Below are 23,528 nucleotides of genomic sequence, written 5' to 3'. Positions count from 1 at the left end.
ACAGTAACAAAAACAGCATGTTACTGGTACCAAAACAAATATATAGACTAATGGAACGGAACAGAGGCCTCAGAAATAACACCACACATCTACAACCATCTAATCTTTGACAAACCTGACACAAACAAGCAATGGGGAAAAGATTCCCTATTTAATAAACTGTGTTGGGAAAACTGGCTGGCCATATGCAGAAAACTGAAATTGGACCCCTTCCCTATACCTTATACAAAAATCAACTCAAGATGGAGTAAAGACTTAAACGTAAGACCTAAAAATCATAAAAATCCTAGAAGAAAACCTCGGCAATACCATTCAGGACATAGGTACAGGCAAAGACTTTATGTCTAAAACACCAAAAGCAATGGCAACAAAAGCCAAAATTGACAAATGGGGCCTAATTAAACTAAAGAGCTTCTGCACAGCAAAGGAAACTATCATCAATGTGAACAAGCAACCTACAGAATTGGAGAAAAATTTTGCAATCTACCCATCTGACAAAGGGCTAATATCCAGAATCTACAAAGAACTTAAACAAATTCACAAGAAAAAAACAAACAATACCATCAAAAAGTGGGCAAAGGATATGAACAGACACTTCTCAAAAGAAGACATTTATACAGCCAACAAACATATGAAAAAATGCTCATTACCACTGGTCATTACAGAAATGCAAATCAAAACCACAATGAGATACCATCTCATGCCAGTTAGAATGGTGATCATTAAAAAGCAAAGAAACAACAGGGGCTAGAGAGGATGCGAAAAAATAGGAAAACTTTTACACTGTTGGTGGGAGTGTAAATTAGTTCAACCACTGTGGAAGACAGTGTGGCGATTCCTCAAGGATCTAGAACTAGAAATACCATTTGACCCAGCAATCCCATTACTGGGTATATACGCAAGGGATTATAAATTATTCTACTATAAAGGCATATGCACACGTATGTTTATTGCAGCACTATTCACAATAGCAAAGACTTGGAACCAACCCAAATGTCCATCAATGACAGACTGGATAAAGAAAATGTGTCACATATATACCATGGAATACTATGCAGCCATGAAAAAGGATTAGTTCATGACCTTTGCAGGGACATGGATGAAGCTGGAAACCTTCATTCTCAGCAAACTATCATAAGAACCGAAAACCAAACACTGCATATTCTCACTCATAAGTGGGAGTTGAACAATGAGAACACATGGACAGAGGGAGGGGAACATCACACACCACGGCCTGTTGTGGGGTAGGGGGCTAGGGAACGGATAGCATTAGGAGAAATACCTAATGTAGGTGACAGGTTGACAGGCACAGCAAACCACCATGGCACATGTATACTTATGTAACATAACTGCATGTTCTGCACATGTGCCCCAAAACAACTTCTTCTTTGAACTGCTCATATAAGTCTTCTCGGCCTCTGTTCCCAACCTTAGATTCCCTTCAAAGTAAAACTTCTCTGAATCTTAATTTCTGACTTGCTTTATGTTTATTTTTTGCCTTTCCGGACATTGCAATTACCTGGGAAGTCAAGGACCTCTAGGTGCATGATGACACACACTTGTACCCTGAGCCTCTACATCCAGGACAACTCGCTCTGAGAGCACAGCACCTCCTTAGCCTGCGTGCCTTCCACAGCCGGCGAGGCCTGCTGGGATTCTTCAGACAGGAGCACAGGTGCCTTCTGGAGAAGGTGCAAAATGAGCAGATGCTGACATGATCTCACAGGTTTACAAAGTTCTGGTTAAATAAATAGATCTTCGTGACATAATGTTCCCTTCCTAAATATCTCTTTGGTGGATGCAATTTATAAGCTGGTTTTGTCGGTGAATCATTCTACACATTCAAAAATGGAACTGATGCTAACTTTTCCTTTTTGTAGCATGAAGAAAAATACCTACAGCGAGTCTTTGAATAAATTGTTAGATACAGGTAACCACTATCAAAGAGTTATTTTACATGTAGCCATTTACAGCCCTTAATTAAACAGCCAACATCTAAAGAACAAACTGAAATACTGGGTAAATATGGCAATATCATCCACTCTGAATAAGTACGCTTAAAATAGGCCCAATTGACCACAATCTTAGTATAATTCTGCTAGGTGACTAAGCGAAGAAAGGCAAATTACATTGTCTTCTCCCTCCTCTCCCTCCTATCTCTCTCTCTCTTTCTCTCTCTCCTTCTCTCTCTCTCTCATCCCTCCAGCCACATCTCTCAGGAACAACCTCAATTAACCCAGAAAATTGTTAGCTTCAAGAATTATAAAGAGTCAATAATCTTAACACAAAAGGACTCACAAATAAAAAATAAAATATGAACACAAAATAGAAGTAAATACAAATATCTAAAGAAGAAAAAACTCAATAAATACATTAAAATGTGAACAACATCATGAATAAGCAATAAAATGCAAAAATATACCAGATACCAGAATTTACGTACCGAAAGGCATAAGCTGTGTCTAAATAATAACACTAAATCTTTGCAAAAGAATAGTGAAAAGAGAGTTATCATGCATTGCCTATGGGAATACAGGTGTTAGAATACCATAAATTCCCTTGCAATTGCCTATCAACGTTTCTTTAAAATTCAGGTCCTTTTACTCAATATTTCTGTGCTAAGAATCAATTTAGCCTTTACCTCCATAATCTGAAAGATTCAGATGAAAGACATGGGTACGAGTATGTTTGTGATGCCATCATTTATGAGGATGTAAATTAGAAACTGCCTACACAGCCATATGTGGAGGTTTTCACCTGTAATGCCAGCTACTCAGGAGGTTCAGGAACAATATCATGCCACTGCACTCCAGCCTGGGCAACAGAATGAGACTGTGTCTTAAAAAAAAGAAAAGAAAATATAAGCCAGGCAAGGTGGCTCATGCCTGTAATCCCAGCACTTTAGGAGGCCAAGGCAGGCGAATCACCTGAGGTCAGAAGTTTGAGACTAGCCTGACAACATGGTGAAACCCCATCTCTACTAAAAATACAAAAATTAACTGGGCGTGACTGCACATGCCTGTAACTCCAGCTATTCGGGAGACTGAGGCAGGAGAATCGCTTGAACAGGGAGGCGGAGGTTGCAGTGAACTGAGATTGCACCACTGCATTCCAGCCTGGGCGACAGAGCAAAACTCCGTCTCAAAAAAGAAAAAAACTGCCTGCATATGCAGCAGCAGGAGGGCACTGACCACAGTGGGAGGCATCCTTAGAACAGACCCTCTGGGGTAGGCTTCTCACATTTGTCTCAGATGCCCTGATGTTCATCATGAATTTTCTTTTTTCTGGGAAGCAGATGAAATCAACTGTGACAGTTGTCTATACATTTTGTTTCACCAAGATCTCTGCATCATTTCACCAACATACAGATTAGACTGTGGAAACACCAATGTTCCCTCCTGGCTTAAAGTCATTCTGTCTGAAGACTATGTATGCTTTATATTTACCTTGTTGGTTAAGAGCTTTAAAATCTCTCACTAAAGTTTCGATATGATGGTGAAGATAGAGAAGTAGCAGGATAGACTAGAAAAAACCAATCAGAATCTTATAAGGGTCTTCTACAAACACCCTGAACCAATGATAAAAGAATTAGTATATTTTGTTATTTTTTCTTATTATAAAGCAAAAACAATATTTATGAATTATTATCTTTAATGTTTAAATAAATTTTTTTAAATGAAATGTCTTCCTTTAGTTTTCATTAAAAATAAGCACACAGCACCACAGCTGCTGGCTTGTGGTCAAGGTCAAGGTCCAATGTCCCCTGTGTGTTCAGTCAATGAGGCAACTGTGGACACTGGATCTTGACCTTGACCACACCTTGAATCCCCTGGTAAACTTTTGCATGAGGAAAAGCATCAGACTTGGGTGCAGAAGAGGATTCCTTCTACTGGTCCGTGGGCCCCAGGAAGCCCATGCCTTCCTCATTATTTAATTGTCTCCCTGCCTGGGGAGAGCCAGCACATGGCGAGAGCCACAGGTGCTGCACGCTGATGGCACTGAAACGGAGCTTGCTCTTCTCTCTGACACGCAGCTCCCAGTAACACCACAATAGATCTGGCCTGATTCACTACTTATGAGATGTTGGAAAAATCACCCAACACATTTTTGTGTGTGTGTGCAAGATTGCTCTATTTGAACACTCTCATCTTCCCACTACCATGGAAACCATAAAGATTCAACTGTGAATTACAGTTTGAGATTTTTTTCCTCGGTTGGTTGTGTGTAATTAACTTTTGTCATATCATGTATTTTGATACTCCAGAGAGGACTGCTGTAATACTAACAAGCCCAACTGTACTCTATTTTAAAAGGTGGAAACCCCGCAGTGGTGTCCAGGAGACATGGATTCTTGCTCTAACTTGACTACAGCAACATGGGTCAGAAAAGGGGAACTTTTCTTGGCCTAGCCATCCTCAGTCTCAGTGGTGGCTGCAGAGAAGTGGTTTAAGAATTATCTGAAGTCTGGCTGGGTGCAGTGGCTCACACCTGTAATCCCAGCACTTCAGGAGGCCAAGGCAGATAGATCACTTGAGGTCAGGAGCCTGACACCAGCCTGGCAAACAATAGTGAAACTCCATCTCTGCTAAAAATACAAAAATTAGCCAGGCCTGGTGGCACATGCCTGTAATCCCACCTATGTGGGAGGCTGAGGTGGGAGAATGACTTGAACCTTGGAGATGGAGGTTGCAGTGAGCCAGGGTTGTGCCACTGCACTCCAGCCTGGGCAACAAAGCGAGACTTCATCTCAAACAAACAAACAAAAATTATCTGAAGTTCTTTCCAACACAAAAATCCTATGAATCAATAATTGTTGTAATTGTCTTCTCTTTCAGATTAAAAACACAAGCAATAGTAATGTCTGAGCACTTTGAAGTCAATGATTCCATCTCAAAAGCCTAAACACTCTTCTCAGTCAGGTTGATAGACATTCTAGGGAACACTAAAGAAGCTTTAGAATTTGGACCAATAGACAAGTGGAAGTCAACAGCATTCAACTAAGCAAGATACTAGCAATAATAATAATGATAATAATAAAAATTGCTACTCCTTAAGTGACTGCATGGGCCAGGCACTGAGCTAGGTTATTATAGTACTTGATGGAAATGACTTTTGACAGGTCATCATTAACATCTGTTCTCATAAGGAAAATTCGTTTCAAAAAATTAAATGGCCAGTCCACGACCTCTGAGTAAGTGGCAGATGGGTGTGAAATCCTCCTGCCTTTCACAGCCTTTGCCCTGCTATTTCCCTATCTGAGCCTGCCTTTTGCACTAGGGGAGCCCCTTGTTTCTGAGAGCCACACTTTACTTCCACTGACTTTTTCTTAAATTATTGTCCCTCAATTTTCTGATAACTGTCACTAAGTTCAGCAATGTATATTCTGATGAAAAAATTACAAATGATATTGAAAGCTCATATTTGCAACATTTCCATTCATTGTGCACAGCAAAAAAAAAAAAAAAAAATCCACAGCAAAATGTCTCCTTCAAAAAATGATTTTAAAATATCAAGAATTGCCTGTGAAATATGGCACTAAAACAAAATGTCAAAGGGTCCAAGAGGATACCAGTAAAATGGTTCTGTCCCCAACAGCAAATCCAAACAGGTCTGCAGCAAAGTCACTCCTTGCCACCTCCCTCAGAGGAGGGAAGAATTCAGCCGAGGGGCAGAAGTGGGTTTAAGGCAGAGGGAGAGACAGGCAAGTTTTAGAGCAGGAGTGAGAGTTTATTAAAAAGTTTTAGAGCAGGAACAAAAGGAAGTAAAGTACACTCAGAAGGGGGCCAAGCAGGCGATGTGAGAGGTCTCAGTGCTCCATCCACCCTTGACTTGAGGTTTTATGTGTTGGCATGGTTCTGGGGTTTGCATTTCTTCTCCGCTGGTTCTTCCCTTGGGGTGTGCCATCCACATGCACAGTGGCCTGCTAGTGCTCAGGAGGGGCCGCGGGCACAGTGTTCACTGGAGTTGTGCGCGTGCTCACTTGAGGCGTTCTTCCCTTAGCAGTTGAGCTTCCTAGAAGAAGGTCATATACTGGTTAAACTCCACCATTTTGCCTCTTAGTGCACATGCTTGAGCCTGCTCCTCCAACTGCTGAGGTCTTATCTGGAAGCTGCTGATCACCAGGTTCAGGTGTTTTCTTTGGGGAGACTGCCTTTCTCTGGTAGCAGCTGCAACCAATTATTATTTTGGAGAGACAGTTTAATAACTGCCTGACTATCACCTGAGGGTCACCTGACATTCCTGGGTGGGGGGCCCTCTCCTGCCCTGCTCATGTCACTGAGCTCCCTACTCTAACAGATCGTTCCACGTACATGTGTGTGCCCATGTACACATGCATAAATACATGTGTGTTCAGAGGTTTGTTTTTATCTCCTTCTTCCTTCCTTATCTACTGGTGTAGAAAAATTTTGATTGCAATGTTTCAGATTGTTTATGCTTTTGTGCTGATTAAGACCTAATACTACCAGACAGTTCAGTCAATGGGGAGTCCTGTGTTCTGAATTCCACAGAAATAATAGCCAGAGATGGGAAGCCACTGGAACTTTAAATATCCACACACATAACCCAGCAGAAAAACCGTAAGCTTCAATTTTAGTTTGAAAGATACTCACATAGGACTTAGTTTTCCTTTCTCTTATACTTTCTGTCATTTTTAAATGTAGCTGAACGCCCACTGGAACCACTCTGTCCTGAAAGACGTAAATAAAGTTGGACCAACACTCCTGTCCAGAGTGACTGTGGTAACAGCCCAAGAGTTCTGAAAACCCCTCTTGCTCTAACGTTAGCCCTTCTCTCTCCCATCTTACTCCCTGCATCAGTCCTCTTTCCTTTCCCAGATTTCCGTGGGAAAAGGTCCTGTTTACTCTGGCCCTGGCCTGTTGAGCCAACAGTCTTTTCTTAGGGCGTTGACTTTTAGGTTGGTGCAAAAGTAATTGCAGTTTAGGACCATGAATTTTACATCATTATAACTAGCTCGAACACACCTTTTTAAAATTTTTATTATTTATTTATTTATTTATTTATTTATTTATTTATTTATTTTGAGACAGAGTCTGACTCTATCACCCAGGCTGGAGTGCAGTGGCATGATCTCCACTCACTGCAACCTCCAAATCTGTGGAGGGTTCAGAGACCATGAAACCAGCTCCCCACTTCCATCTTTACAGGGCATTTCTGCAGTTGCATCCTGTATTTCAAATCCCCAAATCCAGAAGTGGAGTTTCTTAAGCACCTGAAATTGGAAACAAGGAATTGCAACCTGCCTGCTCCTACCCCAAAGCCACTCAGAGCTGGAGCTGCCCCCTGCATTCCTGCCCTACCTCTCTCTGCTCTCAAACGGCCAGATACTCTCTCTGCCTCCTGTCTGCACACTTCCTTAGTCTGCTTCCTGAAGTCCTATCATTTTTTTATTATCACCTCCATTTATTTGACAAAGAGCTGTGGATGTCTCTCTTCCTGTCTTTTCCTGATAAGCATTCTGCTAAATGAAACACAATGCAGGTCTTGGTGCAAATTACTGAAAAGATAATGTTGCCTGACATGGGGTCAATGGTGTTGTTAGCAATGGAAAGGTAGTTACATTTACACAAAAGATCCTTGGAATTAAAGAGCCTGCAAGTAACCTGCTGGGTATGAAGGGCAAAATTATAAATATGCTAATATGCCTCGTTATCATAATATGACTTTGTTTCTAATAAAATATTGAAAAATTATAATTATATTAAATATAGCCGACATGGTGCTTTTCACATTCATATCTGATATTTAAACTTTTATCTTGACGGCCACAAATTAAAGAAAGAAAAACATTCCACAAGCAAGATGGGTTTTGCCATCGGCTCTTTTTGATTACAAAATGCCTCTTTTAAAATTTGGAATCTTTTAAGAAAAAAAAAAATTTGTTTAATTGAATTAATGATAACATGAATCAATTGGGTAGGCACCAGTTTTTTTCCGTTTTTTTTATTCCACTTCATTTTGGCTCTAAATGTACATCTTACTTACAAAGAGGGAAAACTCCCTATTTGGGGGTTATTCCCAGGCTGCTGTGGGGTTGATTACAGAAGTCCAGGGTGAAGCTCATGATGGCCACAGTCTAGTCCAGGGATATTATTTACATGCTAACCCTTCTTGGTTGGATATGGTGACTGTTCTTAAAATTAAAATAACATACAGTTCTGCTACATGTTTAAAATTCATAGCATCCCAGATTTATCCCCTTACAAATCACTTTATTTTTTCTCATTAGGTAAAACATGGAGAGTCTGAGATTTAGGTGCCGGGAGTAGTCACTGCCCTGTTGTGCCCTCACTCATCCGGGAGGGAGGGAGAGGCATGAGCCAGGCCAGTTACAGCATAGAATAAAGCCCAGCTGCACCCACACCTGTGTTCAGAATTACTCTCACAGACCGTTAGCAGAGGTGAATCTGCAGCAACTCAATTCTTGCCTCCTCAAAAGAATGAATTTGCTCAAGGGCCATAAGGCAGAGTGAGAGATTAAGATGAGTTCTAGAGCAGGAGTGAGAGTTTATTAAAAAGTTTTAGAGCAGGAACAAAAGGAAGTAAAGTACACTCAGAAGAGGGCCAAGCAGGCGATGTGAGAGGTCTCAGTGCTCCATCCACCCTTGACTTGGGGTTTTTTGTGTTGGCATGGTTCTGGGGTTTGCATTTCTTCCCCCTGGTTCTTCCCTTGGGGTGTGCCATCCACATGCACAGTGGCCTGCTAGTGCCCAGGAGGGGCCACGGGCACGGTGTTCACTGGAGTTGTGCGCGTGCTCACTTGAGGCGTTCTTCCCTTAGCAGTTGAGCTTCCTAGAAGAAGGTCATATACCGGTTAAACTCCACCATTTTGCCTCTTAGTGCACATGCTTGAGCCTGCTCCTCCAACTGCTGAGGTCTTATCTGGAAGCTGCGGATCACCAGGTTCAGGTGTTTTCTATCTATGGGGAGACTGCCTTTCCCTGGCACTGACTGTGATCAGTTACTACTTTAGAGAGGAAGTTTAACAGCTGCCTGACCATCACCTGAGGGTCACGTGACAGTCCTGGGGCGGGGCCTCTGCTTCCCTGCTCACGTCTGCAGAGCTCCCCGCTCCAACGAGACCATCAGGGCATTTCCGTGGAGGGTCAGTGTGGATAGAGGGATAGGATATGGAGATGCTAGATTGAAGCATGCACATCTAGGGATGAAGAACAGGTAAGAATTAGACAGATGTGAGACAGGCATCCAAGTACGGAGGTGACCTGGGTAACAATGGTGATCACTGACCCCCTTCTTCTCCAGGGCACCCAACACAGGCAGATGCCATACCCACACATATCAACTCTTTCTGGGCTCACCATGCTTAGATTCCCAGCTCAAATCCCAGGACGCTCTTGCTCAATGTAACAGACTTTACCAAAGTCACATGAACTTGCCAGGGCTGGGACCCGAGCTCAGGTCTGATTCCAAAGCCCTTCCTGGGAACAGACAAAGGAAGAAAAGCAGACCTGGGAGAGGGTCTGGGGCATGAACTGCACGTTTATTGCCTTGTAAACATTTCCACGGCAGGTGTCCCAATGGCCCAGAAGCGTCTCCATTCAGAAAAGCTGCTGGATGGTGCTGAGCCAGGGTGTTTCACGGGTTATCTCCCGGATCCAGCTGGGAAGGAACAACTTAATCAAAGAAGAGAAGGCTGATTACTGTGATGCACCCAACCCCACATCACTGCAGCAAGCTGGCCCAAGAGCCCAGGGTGCAGTAAGCCCGTTGTCTCACTGGACAGACCCGTGTGGCCATGTGGATGTGTGCCCTTCACCAGGGTGCCCTGATGACCTCTCTCAATTGCCCTGGATCAAGAAGGGTCCAAAAAGTTGATCATGGAAGGGTTGCATCCCTCTCAGGAGAAGGGACTCTGCCAAGTGACTTAGGCCACCGAGACCCCATGAACACTGCCTCACTGTGCCCTCCTCTCCCACACCCTTCTTGTCTCGAGTTCTTCAACCCTCATAGGTTTTCTTGTGAGTCCCATCCTGTACTCTGCTTCCAGGGCACCTGACTGGAGGCTAACACCCAGGGAACTCACGTGCTGGAAGGGATATGAAGCCTTGTGGGCCCGGGAGGCTCGTGGACCATCCCTGTATGGACCTAGAACCAGGCTGGACATGGAGCCTCCAAATTCCCCTTCTCTGACTGTGGACACTGCACTGAACGCTTATCCCCCCGGCCAGCCTGGACAAAATACTGGACATCGATGTGACCAGACCACACTAGGCCCAGTCTTCTGTCCTCCCCTGGCCCTGGGCTTTGACAGATGCTTGAACTCGATAAGTATTAGAGTTAAGAACAGCCCTCCCACAGCCTCTCAGAGGGGACAGAGAGACGCGGCAGTTCTCAAGAGTCAACTTCTGCACTCACCTGTGACCTCAGGGTCACCCTCCATACTCACCTATGACCTCAAGGGTCACCATCTGCACTTAGGGTCACCCTCCACACTCACCTGTGACCTCAAGGGTCACTCTACGCACTCACCTGGGACCCTGTCCTGCCCCGAGGCCTCCACACTGGCCACCTCGCCTTGCTCTTCCCTCCCTAGAGAAGAAAATCCCTTCCTGCCTGAGCTGGAGGCCCACACAGATGCCGAGGTCAGACTTTTTTCCCCATAAGAAGCCCCACCTGTCACCCCCTTACCACAGCCTTTGCAGAGGCTCACCTGAGCCCAGGTTTGCTTTCCTGTGACAGCATCACCTTTAAGGTAGAATATGAGAAAAAGGGAGTAGGATCTGTCACGTGTGCTCACTCAGAAGGGGATTCATAAACTCAACAGCAGGAATTCCGTCCTCGACCTCTGGACCACAAACAATACAAAGATTGTAGCAAGTTCAGGAGTTCTGCTCCAAAAGGCCATGGGATTGCGTCTGAATAGTAGTGGATCAGTGGCTGGGCGCAGTGGCTCACACCTATAAGCCCAGAACTTTGGGAAGCCAAGTTCAGTGCATCACTTGAACTCAGGAGTTTAAGGCCAGCCTGGACAACACGGTGAAACTCCATCTCTACCAAAAAAAATACAAAAATAAAAAAATTAGCTGGTCATGGTGATACGTGCCTGTAGTCCCACCTACTTGGGGAGCTGAGGTGGGCAGATTGCTTCAGCCTGGGAGTTCAAAGCTGCAGTGAACTGTGATAACATCACTGCACTCCAGCCTGGGATACAGAGTGAGACTCCGTCTAAAATAAATAAATTAATAATTAATTAATTGAAAATAAAAAGTACTGCGTCACATTATTTCTCCTGTCTTATTTAAACAGGTCCAGGTTAAGTGAAAGTCTGTCTTTATAATGACTTACATTTCCCATTTGCTACACAAATCAAGGAGGAAACCCTTGGCGAGGCCAGCCCGTTTACACCGGAGCTGGAAGGGGCCTCTAAGGCCCGGTCAACCTTCCATGCTTCGCAGCACAGAAAATAAAACCAGGGGCCTGCATCCTATGGCAAAAGGCAACAGCGAGGGCGGGGCAGGAAGCCCAAGCTCTCGACTCCAAGCTGTGTTTCCTTCTAATGCCAGGTCGCGGGCTGGGGCTATTTGAGTTTGGAGGGGCACAGGCTTGTTTAAAGCCTGGCTTCATGCTCTGGATTGGGGGTGAGGCTGTGGAACCGGACGGGTGGGGAGGGCTCAGGGCCATCCAGGAAGGAGCACACGTCTGTCCCCCAGTGCGTTTGCCTCCCTCTTCCCCCTCCAGGCATCTGCAGCATCTGCTCTGCTCCCTCCTCTGATGGGCTCTGCCTCCCATGAATGCCAGGGCTTCATGCTTGTCAAAAAGACCCACATAAACGGGGGCCATCTTTTTCAACAGTGTGTGGGTCAACGTGGGGTCAGGAAAAAGACCCACCTCAATGGGAACCATCTTTTTCAACAGTGTGCTGCGCAACTTCCGGTCAGGAAGAAGATCCACCTAAACGGCAGCCATCTTTTCAACAGTGGGCGGGTCAATGTACTTTCAGAAAAAGACCCACGTCAACCGGAGTCATCTTTTTCAACAGTGTGTGGGTCAACGACCAGTCAGGAAAAAGATCCACTTAAATGGCAGCCATCTTTTTCAACAGTGTGCGGGTCAGCCTACCTTCAGAAAAACACCCACCTCAACGGGAACCATCTTTCTCAACAGTGTGCGGTTCCACATCCAGTCAGGAAACAAAACCCCCTCAGTATGTGCAGGAAGTTTGGATTTACACAACGTTGGGGAGGGCGAGAGCAGTGTGACTCAGGGTAATTCCACAAGTCGGGGGTGGCAGAAGCTGCGGGCCCCAACCAGCAGTCCTCAGGAGCCGTCAGCAGAGCCACGGGTCAGGCTTCCCTTCTCCCACCCACAGCAGCTGCTACAGAAATCACAGCTTCTTCCGGTCATGTTCCAAGAGCTTGGTGTGGGTGGAGCCCAAACCAACCTGGCCTGCAAGCAGGTCTGTAATATGGAGCCCCAGCTTCCAGGCACAGAGGAGCTCTTAGAGTGGGAAAGGATAATGTTGGCTGTTAACAGAAAATCTTTTGCACACAGGAAGAAGAAAACCTTGCCAGCTTCCTTAAATGTCTTCCCCCTTTCTCCCTTATGATCCCTGAAGCCTGTGCACCTTCTCAGATATAGTGAGGTGAGGCCCAGAGGCAGCAGCTGATCTGGGAATGGGGAGCACTGATTAAGGTTTGTTGCAAAACTTAGATCACCGTGCAAAGCTTCCCACTTTCCCACTAAGCCTCGAAAACCCGTCAGTAAAGTTCACCTGGCCGAGCGCGGGCTCTCACGCCTGTAATCCCAACCCTTTGGGAGACTGAGGTGGGCAGATCACAAGGTCAGGAGTTCGAGACCCGTCAGTAAAGTTCACCTGGCCGAGCGCGGGCTCTCACGCCTGTAATCCCAACCCTTTGGGAGACTGAGGTGGGCAGATCACAAGGTCAGGAGTTCGAGACCAGCCTGGCCAACATGGTGAAACCCCATCTCTACTGAAAATACAAAAATTAGCTGGGCGTGGTGGCACACACCTGTAGTCCCAGCTACTCGGGAGGCTGAGGAAGGAGAATCGTTTGAACCCAGGAGGCAGAGGTTGCAGTGAGCCGAGATCACACCACTGCACTTCAGCCTGGGTGACAGAGCGAGATTGCATCTCGAAAACAAACAAACTAACAAAAAAACCCACCTCACCTCTGCCGCCAGCTCTCATGCACAGAGCCAACTCTTCCACGGTATTTCTGAGGAGAGTCATCCAGTCTGTGGAAAGTTTTCACATCCTGCCAAGAAACCCTCTTCACTGAGACCTGGCCCTCTTCATTAAGAAATTCCTGCTTTGTATAACAAATGGGTCTTTTTTTTTTTTTTCAATGCTCAGACACTCATCATCGTCCAGTCTCCTGGAGCCATGTGGAGGAAAACACTCCACCTCCCTCAGAACAGGGTTTCAATAACTGAGGGCACTTTTGACGACTCTCAGTGTCTTCTTCAGGCCAAGCCAGAGCAAGCTGGCTCTGCCGCCCCCGCAGATGGAGCAGTGTCTCACAACAGCACTCACGGTGACAGCTGCCGAGTGATTGATAATCCAGGTGATCTTGATCACTCTTCTCTAGGTAAATTACAGATTATCAATGTCGCCTCCCTCTCGTGCCCCAGATCATACTTCCTATTTCATTCTTTCTAGCTCTGAATCCGTCCACGGAACTCACACTGTCAGCTCACTATAAGCTTATTGCCAACTAAAACTCCCAGCTCCATGCCTGGCTGTCTGCGCCCCACAGTCCCTCCAAATCTATACTTCAGCAGCTGATGTTTTGGTGGTTTCTTCTAAAGGTGAGACTTCATAGATGGCCCTGTTAAATTTGCTTTTCTTGGTCTTGGTCCAGCATTGTATCTGGTCAAGGTGATTGAGATAGGGGAAGAAAAAAAGATGACAATACAAACTATAAGGATGTCTATGAAGTCCAAAATGAAATAAATGCAAAAAAAAAGAGGTCTCAACATAATCGGGAAGAGTAATAAACTTCAGGGGCAGGGCCAAGGGTGTAAGTCACATAATATTAGGCAATGGTTAGGGAAGGGGGTGCCTTTTCCTTCTGCCTCTGTCCAGATGTAAGGGGAGCCGCATTCACATGGAAATGCACCTTGTGAAAAGCTAAATACCTCATCAGAAACACGTGCTGTGAAAAGCAGGATGTCTCTCAGCAAAGCATTTGTCTCTGTCCTGTCTCCAATATGGATTTTGCAGTAGCTTTAGAGATGCCAGTCAAGTAGATGGGAACATAAAAATAACCTAACTTAACTGTGTTCCCTGTCCCATATCAAACACTAAAACTGAATTATGTTTCCACATATTCCCAGCTGTCCTATAATCACCTTTATTTATGACATGCATCTGGTAACGGAGGGCAAAATATATAAAATTCCTTAAAAGAATTAAATGGACTAAAAATTATTAGATTTACAGTATTATTACTATAAATTTTTATATTTCTATTTTTAAATTTCATATAAGCCTAAGGGAATTTTACATTTAATTAATGTCCCTGTCTAATAAAAGTCACAGGATAAATGCCATCATTCCAAGACCTGAGAGAACCTTCCCTCAAAGAACTATGAGCATAAACAGTGGAATGTCAGTACACTGCAACCTATCAACACCAGGCCAGCCCTGGCATGGAGAGAAAGAGCCCATGCTCAGTTACCATGAACCAAAGCAGGATTTGGGGTTGTGTTTCTTCATTGTTCATCTGCTTCTCTTCTTTGTTTGTTCATTCATTTGATTTATTTTTATCTTATAGTTCCATATGGTCCCCAAATAGAAGAAAATGAAGGTGTAGATAATTTCTAGCATTCTCTATTTTGTCTTAATCTGACAGTAGCAGAGATCGTCCCTGAAATAACTGTGTACTGAAGACTATTATATACACATCCTAACACATCAGCATCCAAAATTACTTCATCTTTCATTGTAAGTCAAATGTCAATGCACTTAGCAGAATCCCTTCTAAACTCAGTGTTCCAAAATGTTATAATTTATTTATGAGCAGAATGCATTTATTTATGGAGACAATTCTAAGTTCTACACGATTTGGATCACAATGATTGGAAAAACACCAACACCTATTTCTAGTTAATAAACATATTGCATGGATCAATATGATTTTGACATTAATACATTTGAATAAAAACAGATTTTTAAATAAAAACTACATTAAATATTCTGTCATGGCTGGGCATGATGGCTCATGCCTGTAATTCCAGCACTTTGGGAGGCCGAGGCGGGCGGATCACCTGAAGTCGGGAGTTTGAGACCAGCCCGACCAACATGGAGAAACCCCATCTCTACTAAAAATACAAAATTAGCCGGGCGTAGTGGCGCATGTGTGTAATCCCAGCTACTTGGGAAGGCTGAGGCAGAAGAATCGTTTGAACCCAGAAGGCAGAGTTTGCAGTGAGCTGAGATCATGGCATTGCACTCCAGCCTGGGTGACATGAAACACGAAACTCCATCTCAAAAAGAAAAGAAAAGAAAAGAAAAATTCATTTTCTGCCTTTTCTGTCATTAAGCAGAGAATTTAAAATTTCATTCCCTCAGGAAAGGTATTTCTATTTAGGCCTAGAACTGGCTCTCGTTCAGCTTTGTGTGTGAAAACACGCAGAGTTTGAGATCAGTGCTTTACCTAGAAGAAACATTCTGGGAAACTTTATGTGCCATATTCCAGTGAGAAGATGGGGCAGCCAGGGAGGAGCTGCTCAGAGAGCCCGGCGTGCATCTGCAAAGGATGAGACCCAGTCGGACTTGCCGGAGTGCAGAGGCCTCGGGAGAGCTCCGACCAGTGGTCACTCCCAGGACCTTTCTTTATAAGGCCTCCAGTTCCACTCCCATGATTACCCATTAATCTATTAACCCATTAATTTATTGATCCATTAGTCCACCAGTAGATTAATCTATTCGTGAAGTCAGAGCCATCATGATCCAATCACCTCGTAAAGGCCCCAACTTTCAATATGTTCAAACTGGGGATTAAGTCTCCAACACATGAAATTTGGGGGACACACTTAAACCACAGCAAATATCAAGAGTTCAGGCCAGGGTTTCAGAGGCAGAAAGTGTTTTGTTTGGTTTTGCTTTGTTTTGTTTTGGTTTTTTCCATCAATATTTTTGAAAAGGGAAGTGGGAGAGGCAAAAATATGAGTGGTTTCTGATTCATCCCAACACACATACTGCTTACTGAAGAGGCCAGAATACATAGCTATGTATGCGTATACATATATACACAGTGTAATATAGTGTACGTGACATACGTATATGTTTAAATATACATCGTGTAATGTAATAGAGGTATCTGCATACGTATATACAATGTAACATAACGAACTATTTTTCACACGGAACTACTCCAGCAAATGGGGTGTGTGCTCGGGTGCCATGAGCAAAACCGACACGGTCAAACCATAGTTGATTCCTTGGAAATCACCTGGGCTCTGGGGTCAGAAGCTCTGTCTTCCCTCAGGAGCGTGAGACTGAGAATGGAAAGCAGCCTGAAGGCAGAACTCGGGGCTCTGGAGTGAGGCAGACAGTTTCTGATCACGGCTCTGGGATTGGAGCTGCACAGCTTGGGTGGACCATCCGCCGGTTTCCTCACCTACAACCATGGCAATGCATCTCCTCATTTTGGCTGGGTGAAGGTGAAGGCTCAACGGGATAATGCGTTTGTCATGTTTTGCCCAGAGAAACTTCCCGAAGACAGTTATTGAAATAAGCCAGGTGCTCTGCATAGCCTCACCCTTCTAGACTTTAAAGTGGCAGAGGGACCAGCTGCCCCTTCCTGCAGTAACACAGTTCTTATTGAAGTAAGTCGGGTGCTCTCCGTAGCCTCACCCTCCTAGACTTTAAAGTGGCGGGAGGGACCAGCTGCCCCTTCCTGCCTTAACATACCCTGAAGACTCGCTGAATACACTTAAGAGACAGAAGCCTGATCATTTTTCAATGCCTTGTTACAGACAAGAGAGAAAAAGAATAGTTACAATTGGTCCCACTGGGGAAGGGGTATTGAGACAAACACAGCTATTTTTTTTCTCCAGTTAAGAAATGGTATTTATTCCAGGTACTCACCAAATAAAAATCACTCAATAATAATTATTAATCAAAGTCTGGGCCAGGCATGGTGGCTCACACCTGTAATCCCAGCACTTTAGGAGGCCAAGGCCGGCGGATCACGAGGTCAGGAGATCGAGACCATCCTGGCTAACATGGTGAAACCCCATCTCTACTAAAAATGCAAAAAATTAGCCGGGCGAGGTGGCCGGCGCCTGTAGTCCCAGTTACTCAGGAGGCTGAGGCAGGAGAATGGCATACCCGGGAGGTGGAGCTTGCAGTGAGCCAAGATCACACCACTGCACTCCAGCCTGGGAGACAGAGCAAGACTCTGTCTCAAAAAAAAAAAAAAAAAAGTCTGTAATGGGTTACTGCTATACCTAAAATAAGCATGTCCTAAGACAGTCCCTGGGAATGCTGCCTGGGGAGATGTAGTCATATCAGCAAGTTTACAGGAAGGGGAGCCACATTTAAAAATTGGGTTACACATTTTTTCCCCAAGTTAGAATTTACTTTTTTTTTTCAGGCCATGAGTTATACTTTGATCTTGACAGATTTAAGGGGTAATTTTTTACAGTATAAGATGGCATGAAAAGTATTTATTGACATTTCAAATTACAGCATTTTCAACGAGAAAGATATCTAATTTTGAGCCACTAAAGCAGCATGGTGTAGTCATATATTTCTGGCTGATAGTAGTTACTCAGATACAGGTTCTTATTTATAGTAGGCATCTAAGATGGGAGTGCCACGTACAAAAACTGATGTTAAATAGACAAAAAGTTATCATTGTGATTATTCACATGCTTCACTCTATTTCAAAATACTGAAGAATTCTATGATATTTCTGCATTTAATAATCATGCCAGCTCAATACAAAATATGAAATCATTATTTCCTGACATTAATGAAGTCAACTTTTGCAGCACAATTTGAATAGGCAATTGAACAGCGAGACTCAAAAATGCATTAAAACCGGGTCAGCTGCTTCCTGCTTCCAACAATATGTCCACGATTCCATGAAGGGTAATCTTAAACCATTTTTTAGAGCAGCCTGTACATCTTTATCTTAAAATTCCAAATGCTTCAACAATAGACAATTGTTAAGAACTAGACAATTATTTTGCAGCACCCATTGATTAATGACTTAGTCCATGTTGCAGGGAAACCGCAGAACAAAGGGGTCCATTATAATAAAGCACAGGCGTTAAACCATCTGTATTAATAGGATCTTCTGAATTCAGTTTAGCATAAAACCAAATATGCCATCAAGAAAGTGGGGAAGTGAGAATTTTAAATATATTTTGAAAACTCACTTGATAAAAAGAAGATTAAATAATGGTACTGCCCTCTATTAAAATTCCCTCTCTCACTCACTCACTCTCTCTCTCTCACACACACACAGTTAACCCAGTTAAAACTGTCATAAAACTGCATTTTTAACAGCACAAGAAATTAGTAATACTTATACATTCATATATTCTCAGTCATTATTAGCATTCGGAAGAATGTACAGTATTTTATGTAATTACAATCTGTTAAACATAAATTGCGATAAAATAATAGAGTGTGAGAGTGGCCATCCCACATCAGTAATCTTGCTACACAATCACAGAGAGGAAGACATGGTTTTAGAAAACAAGATGTTTTTTAAAAAGTTGTCTTGGGGCTAAACTTTGTCAATAAAAGTCCTGTTCATGACAGAACTGTTGCAAAAGGTATTCTGATTATCAAATGTTTCAGCCTTTTCTAGAGTCCTATTAGGTCAACAGCTCAGCGCCCCAACCAATTTCTTTATGTGCAGGTCCGTGGCTGCAAGAATCCAACTCACAGCAAATCCGAACACAGCGGTGTCAGTCATGGCATCCCCAACATTTAGGGAGTTTGACACAGTGAGGCACGTCCTGAGTGGCACCATTCAGTTTGCACAATGGCCCTCAGAAGTGGAGACTCCAGACATTTCTGTTTCATGGGAGAGGAAATTGAGCCTCAGTGAAATTAAGTTGTTCCATGTTGTGACTTTTTACCATGGCTACTGGAAAATTTAAAATTCTCTACAGGGCTCACCTATGTAGGTGACTAACATTTCTATTGACCAGCTTTGGTCTGTGCCATCCTCATTTTGAAGTTTCCATTATTTCCATTATTTCTGTATCAACTTCGTGTCTGTTTGTTACTGCTCCAAGCGATTTAATCTGAACTTGCCACAGACCATCTTCTGAGCACCGTGGCAGGAAGCCCTACCTATCACCACCTCCTGGTGCTCACATGTCCCATGTGTGTCTGATGGCAAAGGCAGGAGCTATGCAATGCCACTTTTGAGGTGCAGTTGCACAATACTACTGCTTGCTTCTTGGATGCCCTCTCTCCTCTCTCTCTTTCTGTTTCTCTCTCTCTCTTTTTCTGTTTTTTCTCTCTCTCTCTCTCTCTCTCTCCCCCCTTCACTCTGTCTCTTTCCCATCACTTGCTCTGGGGGATACCTGCTCCCCTGTTGCAGGGACACTCTGGCAGCTTTTGGAGAGGTTCACATCGTGAGAAACTAAAGTCTCCATCCAAAAGCCAGGAAGGTCATGTGTTCGTCCAACAACGAGGGAAGCGCGTTTGGAACCAGGTGCTCACCAGTCAAGCCTCAGATGAGATGGCGTCCGCAGCCCACACCAGGAGCCCTCTGAGCTCCCCAGCTTCAGGAAGAGTGAGATTAGAATGCTGGTTGCTTTAAGCTTCGGAGTTCCAGGGTGATTTGTTATTCAGGAATAAATTGCTGAACAGGGAGGGCTGTGGGGGGTACGCTTTGTGAAGGTGTGGAATGCCTGGCACTGTTTGGTAATCATCATTTCCTCTAATCTTGATGACAAGTCTGTGAAGGGAGTGTTGCCATCATCATTTTACAGATGAGAGAATCTACGTTGACTGAGCTGGAGTTCTGATGAGGGGCTGGGCTGGGACCCTGAGTCCTGGAGTCGGAGAGACAAGGCCCTCTTACCCACATCTCTGACCTGTCCACCTGCCATGCCGGCTCTCGGGGAAGGCACAGGGTCTTGCTATGTATTCTGTAGCCTAGACGAAGCACACTAGTGTTTTCCACAATGCATCAATGAAGGTTGCCCTCAGCTGCAAGGACATGTGTACGCGTGGGTTAGGAAGCAAAAGCGTCTGGTTATTCTCTGTCACAAATGCCTAGAGACCGGCATGTCAGGAGTGAGCTGGAGAATTGCCGTGTCACTGTCGACCTGCTTTCCACAGCTTTCTGCTCTGCTGTCGAGAGGATGGCTGGGTTTTGTCTCCCTACTTATATGACCCCATAGCTGCCAGAGTCCCTTGTACTGAAGCAAGGAAGACAGGGTACAGGCAGTGCTGGCAATCTCTCCTCTGTCTTTTAATTAGGAAGCAAGTACCTTTCCAGAAGGCCCCCAAACTAGCATAATTCTTATTTTTATTTATTTCCTTGGTCAAATTTAGGTTATTCCAAAGAAGGCTGAAAAAAATAAAATGAGTAATGGGGCTGGGCACAGTGGCTCACGCCTGTAATCCCAGCACTGTGGGAGGCCTAGGGGGGTGGATCACCTGAGGTCAGGAGTTCAAGACTAACCTGGGCAACGTGGTGAAACCCTGTCTTTACTAAAAATTCAAAGATTAGCCAGGCATGGTGGCGGATGCCTGTAATCCCAGCTATTTGGGAGGCTGAGGCAGGAGAATAGCTTGAATCCGGGAGGCAGAGGTTGCAGTGAGCCAAGATCACACTACTGTACTCCAGCCTGGGTGACAGAGCGAGACTCCATCTCAAAAAAAAAAAAAAAAAAAAAGGTATCAGCTTTGCTGCTTCAATCATGAAATCGGTGAAGGGAAAGGGGAGTGGCCCAGTAGGCCTTTCGTGCATATGTGGGGCCAACTAAATATCGGTGGGTGACAGTGCAGACTGCGTATCTCAGCAGGAGAGTCCTGGAGGTTCGGGCAAGAAGGGTTCTGAGTATCCATTGAGGCGCACCGTGTCAGTCCACATCTTGTTCTGTATTGCAGTGGACTTGTTTTGTTCCAACCAGCGGAAAAGTCATAGTGGAGAGACCCTAAAGCAGGTCGCTGTGAGGCTGTCGGGTGGAGGCAGGAGCTGGGTGGTTGCTGGTAGGCTGGAATGGAGGGAGTGGGCATATTTATAAGGAGTGTCTAGAGAGAGAAGGATCAGAGGAGAGAGGACAACCTTTGCACCAATTTAGGATTTGGAGCCTACATATCTAAGGCATACTTGTGAAACATCATTTGTTCATCAGAAGGATTCACGAGGCTTCCATAAAGGGACAGGAAGCATAGACAGCTCGGCTCTGCAGCAGGTGTTCCTCTCTGCTTAGACATCTTACCCCTCTACAAAACAATCAGTAGAAGTAAGTCAGGCCATTTCCTTTAGGATCGAAATTGGCATAAGTGCCCACAGACCTGGACATGACCAGTCCTCACGGGCAATTGGCCCGTCACAGGACTCTATTACCAAAGCAACATAGGAAACCCCGCTTCCACAGCAAATTACCACGTTACTGCAGGCTCTGACGGCAACTAAGCGGGTTCAAATTTTATACAAAGAATTGGCCTTTAGGGGGTTTTCTGTTGTAATTTAATGGACTTTTACAAATGTTTGTAACACACTATCATCCCACAAAACAACAACAACAACAAAACAACCAGCAACATCAGTAATGACAGCCAAAGGATCTCATCACGGCAGTAGATTGAACTTCTGAAAGTAACTTTATGTGTGCAAAGGATGGAAATGGATGCGTGTGAGTGTGTGAATGAAAACAGATGAAGAGATTTCTGAATGAATCAGACGGTTGAACTGTTGTTTTAAAGCCCCAAGGATTGGGACATTCGTGCTTTAAGTTTTTGTCTTCATATCCAGGACTTTCTCACCCTTTTCAATCTTTCCAGCATCAGCTTTTAATCGAGGTGACCTAATCCGACCTGGAGGTTAATGACACAGAGTGCAATTAATCCGTGCGGCTTTCTGGGCACTTAAGCCTGAACGGCATCTGGCTGCCAGTGCTGATCTGCTTAAGATGATGATCAGCTGCTGGTTTTCTTGGACGGGAGGAATTAAGACTTCAGGACAGCCTTGCAAAAGGAGAGCCCTTCACTCTCTGCTGTAAGATACAGACAGCCGGATTCAACACACAGGACGATGGAGCTGAAAGCTGGGGAAGGTTGCGGAGTGAGGGACTGGGGGAATTAAGTGAATATCACCAAGACTTTCAACAAAGAGCTGTCTAGTTTACCCAGGAGGGGCAGCCATGACCGGCGTGAAAGAGCGCTTTTCAGCAAGTGGCTTTTCTTTCCCAGCCTGGAGTCCCTCATCTTTAGATGTGGACGGGGACCACCTCCAATACCCTGCAGCAACAGGGCACTCTGTGAACGAAGCCTTTAGATAAGGTACTGCTTCTTTGGCCTCAGGACTTTTTCAATAAAACCTTCCCCTTCTTTGGGGGGTACTCATTGCACCCCCACTTTCATATTCACTCAGTCACAATCCCTGAGCAGTTCTCATCCCAGTTGTTGCTTTTTTAGTGGAAACGTTAAACAGAAAAAAAAAAACAAAAAAAAAAACTTTTTTTCTGGCTCTGGTGTACATGTGCAGTTTTGTAATCTTGGTAAACTCATGTCCCTAGTTAGGAGGTTGTTGTACAGATGATTTCGTCCCCCAGGTCCTGAACCTGGGACCCGGGAGTTATCCTTCCTGGTGCTGTCCCTCCTCCCACCCTCCTGAGAGAGCGGCGGCCAGGTCGGTGAGGTCAGTGCTCCTGGAGCCCGCAGGCCTGTCTTGGGAACAGACCCCTCAGCTGGGGAACCACCTGGTTGAGTGTGTTATGTGGGTCTTCACTGTAAAGAAGGCGAGAACAGGGCCATGTCTGCCCCTGGTCCCGACTATAACCTATCATCCAGTACAGGGATAGGCATGAGAAAGGGCCTGGAAGGGAATAAGTGAACCAAGAGAACTGTGCAGATTTAAACACAGATTCTCGTGTTCTCTGAAGTCAACTTGACCCTGAACCGGCCTGAACCATTGCTCCCCTGGAACACACAAGGTTAGGTTCCTGAAAGCCGCTGGTCACACATTTTCATCAAATAGTCAATAGCTAACCTTGATGGGTGTGTGCTTCTGTTTAAAGACGCCGTATTTAATAGCCATTGTGCACTCGTTGATATTGGACCCGAGGCCCATAGCCCATAACCCAGGCCTGAGCAAAGCTTCTCTAGCACAGACTGTCCCAAGGAGGCACATCCCAGCTGCTGATTCTCACACACACCAGGAAGCATCTCAGCTCTGTGCTGGGCGTCACTGTAAACAGTGAGATCGCCGCAAAAGGCCTGAAACGGCAAAAGGCAAGGCGTGGAACAGGCCCTGAAAAGAACACGTGTTCACAGTATGAGAGCTGCAGGAAGAACACAGCCTGGCTTCCGTGGTGAA

This window comes from Chlorocebus sabaeus, chromosome 9 (genome assembly GCF_047675955.1).
Source record: "Chlorocebus sabaeus isolate Y175 chromosome 9, mChlSab1.0.hap1, whole genome shotgun sequence".
NCBI lineage: Eukaryota > Metazoa > Chordata > Mammalia > Primates > Cercopithecidae > Chlorocebus > Chlorocebus sabaeus.
Note: the sequence above shows the minus strand (reverse complement) of the source record.